The sequence below is a fragment of the Mastomys coucha genome, unplaced genomic scaffold (genome assembly GCF_008632895.1).
Source record: "Mastomys coucha isolate ucsf_1 unplaced genomic scaffold, UCSF_Mcou_1 pScaffold14, whole genome shotgun sequence".
Lineage (NCBI taxonomy): Eukaryota > Metazoa > Chordata > Mammalia > Rodentia > Muridae > Mastomys > Mastomys coucha.
The window spans coordinates 82,883,203-82,894,255 of NW_022196896.1; positions in this window are offsets into that span (position 1 = coordinate 82,883,203).

The following is an 11,053-nucleotide window of genomic DNA, read 5'->3' on the forward strand; positions in this document are numbered from 1 at the left end:
TTTTGTGAGACAAAGACTCAGTATATAGGCCTGGCTGGCCTGGACGTTACCAAATAGACAAAACTGGTCTCCAATACATTGATCTAGCCTCTGTCAACTGAGTGCTGAAATTACAGATATGACAACATGCCTGACTTAAACACATTTCCAGAACTTTCATCCATGGCCACCTCTATTTTATATCTAAGAACATTAATACAGATATTTTTAGGGAGAGTTTCAAGTACGAATATTGAGATGTTCTTTTCAGTGATGTGGAGGCAAGATGAGATCGGTAGGTGGAAACCAAGATTGGCTCTCTGCAGAAACTGGGACACAAGAAAATGGACATTAGTGTTGAGAATGCTTAGGTAAGTGGTGGCCTGTAGGAATAACATTTTATTAAGCTATCTCCTATACAAACATCTGGCAGTAACAAGTCCCACAGCTGTAAAATCTCATAGGCTACTGCCGATAGTGCTATGGGTCCTATTATATAATTTTAAAGTATTAATCTCCATTCTTCACTATGACCTTAAGGCACAAAGTGAAATGGGGGACGATTTTTTTCCAAAGGAATTTCTTATTTACTGTGGCTAAAAAGTTAACACTCAACCTTTCAATGGATGGAAATCAAGCAGAAAATTTGGTCAAATAGCTTGCTGAATTGAAATACAGTTTAAGCTGATAGCCTAGCCAATTTCTTGCATGGAAAAAAAAAGAACACCAACTAATAAAGAAATTGTGTGCTAACAATTACAGTAGTGATATCTTGGAGGACTTAGTGCTCAAAGTGATTCAGACGCCTCAAAGTAGCCCTGCACACTCCCTCTTACCAGCCCCTCAGCAGATCCTCTTGTCAGGAGAGACAAGAGTCTCTTCTCCTTCCATCGAGGTTTCCTGACTTACTCAAAGATCTTCTATTGGTTTTTGCCTGGAGAAGCATTTTATGAGTTCCTACCACTTCTGCTACCCACTGACATCTTTAAATCTCTAACTCTTCACAGGTCCCAACATACTCAATAGCCGAATACAAAATAAAAACCAGTAAAAAAAAAGTGTACGAGCCAAAATAATCACAAAGTTTTCCTACTTTATGTCAATGATTTAGGGAAGACTAAGGATAAAATAGTACAGTATAATTTTAGGCTGTGCCGAAATTATCGTCACATATGGGTACAAGTATATAATTATATATAAATATAAACCTATATTTGCATATATTATTATGTAAACCGTAAAAATAAAGTGTGATAGCTAGAGTATACGAGAAGAGTTGTAATTGTTTTCACCAGCTAGTTAATTGAAATATGAGCTCAATGCAAGCCTATGCTAAATGAAGCTGTAATGACATAAATCTCTTCAAATACTGTAGAGAAATCAACTTACACATATAGACACTGGAAGTTTGGGGGCTATGTTTTATACATGTCAGGCCATTTAAGGTCTGCCATAGGTTGAGGAAGCCACTTGTTGAGGAAGCACAGCTGTCTCTGCGACTAGGTTACTCAATACATTTTGGGTACATGAGAAAGCATGCACACTAGAAATGGGCCTATAGATATCAGAGGTGTATCAGAATTCTGATTTGGCAAAAGTCAATTGGTGGTACCTAACTCTCTAAAATACATGATGTCTGTAGGTGACACCAAGGACAATAAATAATCAGTAACCTTCAACTCCAGGATCTGAGCCTGCAGCCAATTGTTTATAGCATGGTGGATCTCTAAAATACATAAACAACTTTCTTGTTCCATACAATTGAATACATTCTAGTTCTGGGAGGCTGGCAGGGGAATCTGTCCTGATATAATCATAATCATGATCTCAATTCCAAGACCCCAGGGCTTTCAAACACTTAGAGAAATTTCAGCAAAGCTGAACCCAGGGTCTTTTAGGAAGTGGATCCTTACAGATGACCTGTAGTGAGTCACAAGGATAATTATACTTATAAAAGTTATTGACCAGCATTGACTCAGATATAAAACACATCTGTGAATCAGAGGGATACTCATGAGGACCTGTTATAAAATGGTCCCATTTCAAAAGTTGAATACACTTAGTGGGGTCTAACCCCCCCAGATTATGGTTATTTGTTCAGATACTAGATGTATACATAAAATATACATTCCCTGACAGTTAGAAGGATCCCCATAGTGGATTTTTAACCTTTAGATAAATTAATATAACCTATGGAAGAAAGGATGGACTTGTTGCTGGAGTCCTTGGGATGACTACCTGGATCATGGTCAACAGACAGCAAAACTAATAAACAGGCTTCTGTGGTTAGTTCTAAAGCCTGGGTCCACTGCTTCATATTTATTGATTGTATCTGGGGAGATGGGAACTATTCTAATCCTATTTCTGATGCTGTGATGAAGTACTCTGACCAAAATCAAATTATAGAGGGAAAGGATTTAGTTGACTTACACTTCTAGGTCATCATCTACCACTGAGGTAAGTCAGTTAGAAACTCTCAACTAGGAACTTAAAGAAGGATCCATAGAGAAACTCTACCTGGTAGATTGCTTTCTAGCTTATGCATGCTAACTTTCTTATACATCCCAGAACTATCTTCCCAGGGAGTGGTGCTGTCCACAGTGGACTGGGCCCTTCAACATCAGTTCACATTCAAGCCAATTCCTTATAGACATTCCCACAGGCCAGCAATTCTTCCCCTGATATTCTCTTCCCCAATGTCTTTAGACTGTGACAATTGAACAAATAAAGCTACCTATAACATCCTACTCTTTGTCAATTTGACATACAAATACTTAACTTTTCAATTCTTTGTCCCCAGGGTCTCATGTTAATATAATATAAATCCAGGACATAAAAGCAATCACACTTAAGTAAAACCAAACCCAAAATCCAGTAGTATAAATCCAGATTCTGTAGCTCAATGTTAAATATCTGGGATTCACTCTTATAGTACAATCTTCTGACTCCAAATCACATCACACATGATCTATTTCATAGGCTCAGGCCAGCTTCATTTCATATTGCCCACTATCCGTACCATATAATCCTGGAATTTCCAGTGTCTTGTGGTCTCCACTGCACTGAATGAGCCTACCACCTAAATCTATATGGTTTCACCAGGTATTAGGGTAGCCAAGAGCTTGTATCCATGAAACTGACAGTGGTAGGTAGACTGAGTAGCGTGGACCACTTGGATGGGCTTTGAACCACAGTACATAGGAATTAACCTGGTACCTCTGTAGATATTATCTTAGAGCTTTGGTCCCCAAAGTCTGGTCAGGTACTGTCATCCACTAGGGTAGGATGGTCCTTAGGCTTATAGAATAGATTTGGACCCTGGATCCCATGGAAACTTGTATCAGAAGGACTAATCTGAAGCCTAGAACTAATCAAATGGTGAGGTTGGCATCAAGCTTATTATAACCAATCTCATACGTAAAGCATCTGGGGCCAAACTGGAACTTGTGTTTTCCTAGTGCTGTCTTAGAAGTTAAACACATAAGTACTATCAAAAGGCCCATCCTTATAAGAGCCATCTTGCAACCAGAGTATACAGTTAGTAGTAAGTAGTCTTGGGTCTTGCATCTCTAGAAGCTGATCTAGTCTGGGTTCTATTAAGTTCGAGTTCTACTAAGGTAGACTTGAACCTTGTAACATAGAGTTATGGGTGTTAGAGTTCTAGTATAGGTCTCTAGAACCAGGCTGACATTGGACCAAACCTAGACCCTATGTCTGTGGTGCCCACATAATGCATAAGTCAAAATTATCACTTGTTATAACCTGAGCCTGAAACCCTGGGGTATATGGGCTGCTTTAGTTCTGAATGTGGTTAGACCCTTCATTCATAGGGGTTAGCCTGACTTAGTGACCATGAACCTATCCTAGTGATAGGTTGCCCTGAGGCTTGGTTTATGGAGTCAATCTAGTCATGGGATTATTCCAGAGATTAAGGTACTGGGGTCAGTCTGGTCCAAGGTGAGGCCTCGAATCTGATTCTACCAAGCTAACATGCTTCTGAGGTGGGCACTAATAGTAATATGGAATTGGATCTAGTCTAGAACCTGAGGCCACTGGAATCAGTTTATCAGTTTCATACCCTAGAGACTAAATCCACAATTCAGGATGTTGCCAAAAGAGACTTAGAAGTTCAATTTATGGTATCAGCCTGGATCTTGAATCTACAAAGGTTATCTTAGCATTGATCAGGCAGTATCCCAAACCCATAGGAGCCAGCCTAGAAACTGAGTCCAAGAGTTAACCTGACTAGTAGTATTATAGGAGCCAGCCTGGTAGTCCTTTGGGGTCTGCAGCTTGAGGGTATCAGAGATGAAACCAGTGCACAAGCTACCAAGAGTTCAAGCCCTTCACATAGGCCTGGAGTCTATGTCTGCAGATGTCTTACATGCAGGAGTGGACTCAGGCCTGAAGGCCTAATTCAGAGAATAGCCTTCAAGTCTGGACCTGTGGGTGCCTTCCTGGTACTAGGCTTTACTCTGGTATAATATCTATCGGGCAGGTCTAATGTGTTGATCTTTCTTCACCTATGGAGGGCATCTCTTTGAGTACCTCATCACCTGGGATGGCATGTCATGTGAAACTCTGCTTCTGACCACTCAGTACATCTTGTTTCTGTGCTTTTCCTGGGTGCTGTAAGACAGTTTCCGTAGGTTAATGTTGTGTGTGGGAAAATGTTCAGATTTATGGATTCTTGGAAGAAGAACTGCTGAAATTAGTTCCTATATATTTTAAGAAAACAAAAACACATTGTAATTAGGAAAGAGTATTTTTTTTTTCAGGGATGGTATGAGTTGCTCCAGCAAAATCCCAGGGGTTTTCTTTCTCAACTTTTTTTCTCTTTTCTCTCTTGCTCTCGCTCTCATTCTCTCTCATTCTCTCTCTCTCTCTCTCTCTCTCTCTCTCTCTCTCTCTCTCTCTCTCTCTCTCTCTCTCTCTCTCTGTCTCTCTCTCTCCCTCTCTCTCTCTCATTGCCTCCATTTGTTTCTTCATTGAGGGGGGCATGCCTGCTAGGGGATATGGAAGGCAGAGGAACACTTTTGGAGATCTCTGTATTGTTTTCTCCGACTCCATAGGTCCTAGAGGTCCAACCCAGGTGGCCAGGCTTCCCTTCAAGCACATTTACCATCTGAGCCCTCTCAGTGCTGGTGTTTCCTACCTTTTCCTTGCCTTTTTATTTATTGTATGTGTTCTCAGTGGTACTGTTTGTCCTTTAGAACAGATTCCAGCTCACAGGCAACAGGTCTGCATACCCTAAAAATGGCTCTTCCAAACACACCCAAACCATTCTCTATTAAAAATTATTCTTATTATAATATAAAAGCTCCTTGTAACTAGAATGACTATAAGCTTTCTTTGTGGATGAGAGTCAAAGCACAGCAGTGTGTCGTAAGAGATATGTACTTTTTAATTTCCTCCCACTCAGTTTCCATAGAGAACAGTACCTTATCTCAGGCTCTCTTTTGCACCTTCCATGTAGACTCCTCCTGGAGGCTGACCTCTCTCCTGTGAGCTAACATTTTGCAGTTGCCTTCTATCATATTTACCAACATGGTATTCAGTCTAGCTACAACTCAAATAATACACATACAATGGGCACTAAGACACTTCCCAGATTAAAGGATTCCTAAACCATGTAGGAAATGGACAGAGGAATGGGTTTTTTGTTGTTGTTGTTGCTTGGTTTTTGGGTTTTTTTTTATGTAAATCTTGTTTAAAAACTCTCTTATGTCCTGAACCAGGGGCAAAGGTGGGGAATGGACTCCTGAGAACTTATAAGCCCTTTTAGCCAATAAAAAAAAAAAAAAAACTTTCCTGGTATTTGTTCCATTTGTTGGAGAACACCTCTCTCTCTCTCTCTCTCTCTCTCTCTCTCTCTCTCTCTCTCTCTCTCTCTCTCTCTCTCTCTCTCTGTCTCTCTCTCTCTCTCTCTCTCTCTCCTTGCTTAGAAAGGCAATGTGTAAATCTTCTTCGTGACATCATATCCCATGGCATTAATGTCTCCCCGACTTCCCCAGAGTTAAGATGGCTCCTCTATCACAGAAAGTTGTTAACTTCTCGGAACAATAATGCAGGCTTGTTGGTATGTCTAGTATTTCACACACTTCTCACTTAGATGGAAGAGCAACTTGCATCAAACAATTAGGAAGTAGTGCTTGTCAATATCCCATCATGGATGAGGATGTGGCTCATGGAGCTGAGGCCCCACTCACTCCTGAGGAGCCAGTTAAAGATGCTGGGAGAAGCTAAGCTTTTTTTCCTTAGGAGTGTCCTCAGTCATAAGTCACCATGCTGCAGAGAACACAAGCTCTACAGGGGCTCATGGGAAGAACCCTAATTAACCTCAGAGGGTCACAAAACAAGCAAAACAAACACAAACAAGCAAAACAAAAGATGTGAAAATAAGCGATTTGTTGAGAAGAATCGGATCAGTGGAAGTGGAATTAAGGCCTGAGAGGAGGTAACAGGGAGTAAATATGACCAAGATATTTTATATGCATGTATGAAATTGTCAAAGGATTAAAAAAAGAGTAGTACCTGAATTTTATGTCTTAAAATTTTGCTGCATGATTTATCATTGAGTAACCACTGATTTTAGGAGCAAATAAAGTTCCAAATGAACTATTAATCTTTAAAGAGATTAACTTGAGTTTCTTATAATACACCATCTGCATTGGGTACGTGGAGCAATGGAGATAGAGAGTCCAAGAGAAATAAAGGGACAGAATTATTTTTCCTGAGCCATTAGGTAAATTCCTTGTGAACATGCCAACTGCCATCATGGAAATGTGATTGTTGCCAAGCCTAGTAACCAGAATTTGACATGCCCAGAACTCACATGGTGGAAGGAAAGAATGTCCACAGTTGTCTTCTGATCTTTATTTGCCTATGCACACACAGAACAAACAAGCAAATAGAGAAATGCAATTAAGAAAAGTAACACAGCTCCCAAATGCATGCTTTTCTCAGTTTTCTGGCTCCAGAGGTAAACAAGATTAAAATTTGAAGTGAGACATGGATATTTAAAACTAACTCTTGTTCCTGCCTTGGGCAATTCACTAAGCATCAGTAAGGCTCAAGTACCTTAATCTGCCATGTGAAGATAACATTTGCTTCAAGGATTAAGGGAACTGTTGGATAACTCAACTCAGTACCTGACAGACTCTGGCTTTCTCTGCTCACTCACTTGTATGAAACAATGGAACCAGGAGTTCATCTTCTTGTCTCCATTACTGGCTGCTGCATCATGGATGTGCCTTTTCTGATTGCAACTGTTTTACCAAAGGACTCTCTCTCTCTCTCTCTCTCTCTCTCTCTCTCTCTCTCTCTCTCTCTCTCTCTCTCTCTCTCTCTCTCTCCCCCTCTGTGTGTGTGTGTGTGTGTGTGTGTGTGTGTGCCAGCCAGCCCTAGGTCTAAGCTGTTGCTATTACTCTGACTAGAAAGTCAATGTAAAACGTAGGTATATGAGAACTGAAAGTCATGAGAAACTCAGTTGCTATGTCCAGAAATTGAAATTATCCATTTTTATCACAAATTATACATTTCATCTTTAGATACCCAGCCAGAGATTGCCAATTGCCACAGTAAAGAATATAAAAAGGATGCATCCTTTCCATCTCTATCTCCCAGTACTAGCTTCTCTTTAATGGCCATGGGATGCTCTTTCTTGCAGTATTCTAAATACAACCATTTACATTTATAATCCAAAATGCCTGCTGTCTAAGTCTTCCCAAGTCTTTCTGCCTTGAGGGAAATTCAATACTTTCATAATTAAATGAAATGAATTAGGTCTCCATGCCACACACTAAGGAAGTCCAGAACTCTCACATTCTTGCGAGTGGCTGGATCTCTTCCTTCAAACTTAAGTTCTTCCCCACTGTTATGCAGCTGTGTTCTTCCCTCTATAGACTTTGGGTTGAATTTGTCTGTTCTCAAGGTAGAACACTGTCCGTAGCTTTTCTTGGGAGTATTCTCACTGGCAAGACACCAAGCTCCAGGAATTACAACTTTTAGCCATACTCATTCAAGGAACCTTAGTTGATGGGTCACAAAAGCAGCAAAACAAAAGACATGAAAGTAAGAAAGGATTTATTATGAAATGTTTTGGTGAGAGATGGGGGTAAGATATGAAAGAGAGTAATAGGAATGAAGATGGCCAAAATATATGATATGCGTGTATGAACTGGAATAGAAGTTCATGCCAGAAGAGGTGGGTATTTAAGAACTACTCATCTTGCAGGTCCCATGGTTTCATACAAATTTAATTTCTAGATGAGCTGCTTGGGAGACCCCAGCACACTACCCTGAACCATGTTGTCCCACGTGACTCCTTCTACCACACATTTGAGAAGCCACAAAACTCTGTCTCCTCCACCCTTCCATTCCACAGAGCATGTCACATTCATTTAATACTATATGTCTGATAGAGACAACTGGAAAAGAGTTCAATATTTAATTTTCTTAAGCTGAATTTCATTCCTTAGGTCAAATGGTCAAAAGAAAGAGGAAATGAAAATATACGTGTTGATGGCTCTTCAAGGTTTCAAAGTTTTAGAGTGTAAATTGACAATATATAACCCCTGGTAGCCTATACAAGGTGATGATCATGGAGTCCCAAACCCTGTTGGCTAGTCTTTCCTGTTCATTTAATGTATAGCGTAAGTTTGACATTAGGGATTGAGGATCTCAAGTGAAACAGCTTAAAGTATTAACATACAAGCTTCTAATAACTCTCCTCCTGTTCATTCCATAGCTACTATCTTATGCTCGTTTTTTTCTAAGCTAACGAATAATATAATCAAGTCTGCAAAAGTCACGTTCTTTGAGAAGATGTGAGGTCATGTCCTGTTCCATGAAGAGATGTTCAATATAGTGTAGCACCACTGTTCAGGTATGTATGAAATAGAATTGGCTTATACAAGAATTGTATGCCTTGATTCCTGGCACAATTGTAAAGGTCACCTCAGTAGATCCCGTGGTGCTAAAGGAGCCTGATGAGCATGTTAGTGAATTTGAGCTCTGCCGTAATTTCTTACTCTACTCCCTCGTTTTGACAGTGCCCCATTTTGCATATGAGCTTCTACCAGGTCTTTCCCTTTTGCTGCACTTTCTGGAAGTCATGGTCACTTTTCTTTTCCTTTTTTAAAAAAAAAACAACTCAAACCCTTAGGCTAGACAAAGGCTGGCATCACAGGCACTAAAGTAAAATCCAAACCACTTCCAGATGCCCTTCTAAAAGCTGCAAGCTAAAGAGAAAAGATAGTCAAGGCTCAATCCAGACTAAGCATGAGTAGATGTTTACCAAAAAGTCCATGTGTTGCTAATCAATAAACACATCGCTTAGTGCTTAGAGCTCTTTTAAAACTATAGAAAATGCATGTTTGCACTCTTTACATTGTTATTAAGTTTTCATGTCATATTTAATGTGTAATTGTTCTTATACTTACTTGATTGTTATCTTTCTTCATCTTTGAAAGAAAAAAATAAGTAAAACATCAAGGTACACTACCAATCCATGGACTGGCCAATAGGTCAATGCTTAGGAAAGCATGACTGTATGGTGAGAGACCAATGAGGAGAGATCTGTGGCTGAGCCACCTGACTTCTGTGCCTCAACCACCTGACTTACTAGGCAGGCTGCCTGAGTCAAATTCCATCTCTACTGCCACTGACTTTCAGGAGCCTCAATTTTCTCACATTTTAAATTTGGAATAATATTACCTACCTCATGTACTAATAGATGGAAAGAATGTAGGGGAGTACCTGGGGTAGAGTAAGACATCTATAAAAGCTTTCTGCTGTTCATTCTTTTAACTAGGCTAGAATGACTGCGGAGGCTCAAATCTTTTGTTTAGATGAAAGCATTTGCACTAAATGGCATACAATGGTTTAATTCAGAAAACAAAAATCACTTTTATTTTTTTTCTGCCTTAAATAAGTCACTTATTACCCAAAATTATAATTAGGACCTAAATGCCATGCATTAAAAGAAGTTCCAGGAACACAGTACCAATAAGAGAGAGAGGTTCACATGATGCCTTCATTCTAAAGAGAAGAAAATAAACATAGCAAACACAAAATGATGTCTGATAGCATAATAATAGTCTGATAGTAATAGCATTGTACAGAAAATAAAATGAATGGTTTAACAAGAGAGTGTAGAAGGAAGATCATGGTGGATTCTATTCTACAAGTGAAATTAAGACCAAAACCTGAACAAGAAGATTCTTCAAAGACCTGACTGAGAATAGCCCAGAATGAGGAAAAGCTGGTATCCATGCCAAAGAAAGGGAGCAATGTGTTTGGGGTTCTAGAAAACATAGTGTCACAGGTAATGTAAGAGGCACAGCCAACATCGGCAACATGGAGCTTTGAGTCTTTCTTGCTTTGATCAGGTTTAGATTTCATACTGAATGAGATGGAAAGTTTCTGGACAGGTAGAATGAATAAGGATATGATCTCACTTACAGTTCTAAATCATCACCCTGGTGGGCAGGCTGAGGATGAATGGCTTCCCAGAGAGAAAGCAGACAGAGGAAAGCCCTTGCAAGGCCACTGAAGACAGGAAGGAAGGGTTCCGACTGAATGTGGCCTGGGTGTGTTTAGGAATGCAGGGTCAAGGTGAGAAGGCAAGAGGAGATCCAGGAGTTACCCTTGGTTTGAGTTCGAGAAGCCAAATGGCTGCTGACTTACTGAACTAGAGATCATGCATGGGGAGACACAAGTTCAGAGAAGAAAATCAAATGCCATTTCATGGCTCTCTTAACTTGACCACTTGCACTGAATAAAAGACATATATTTTTTCTAAGTTGGAAATAAGAGAAGAGAACTCATTTTTCATACTTCTACAAAGCTTGCCTAGGAGAGGAGAATCCTAATCCATCAACGGAACAGCATGGCCCCTTGCTGTCTTACCTGAGTTTGTGCTCTATTTGCATATATATTAACACATACCTGCTTGTCTAAGATCTTTCAATATTTTATTAAGATTATAAATCTTGATATTGATGATCAGTGAATTCCAAACAGACTATATTGTATCGGGATATATATATATATATATATATATATATATATA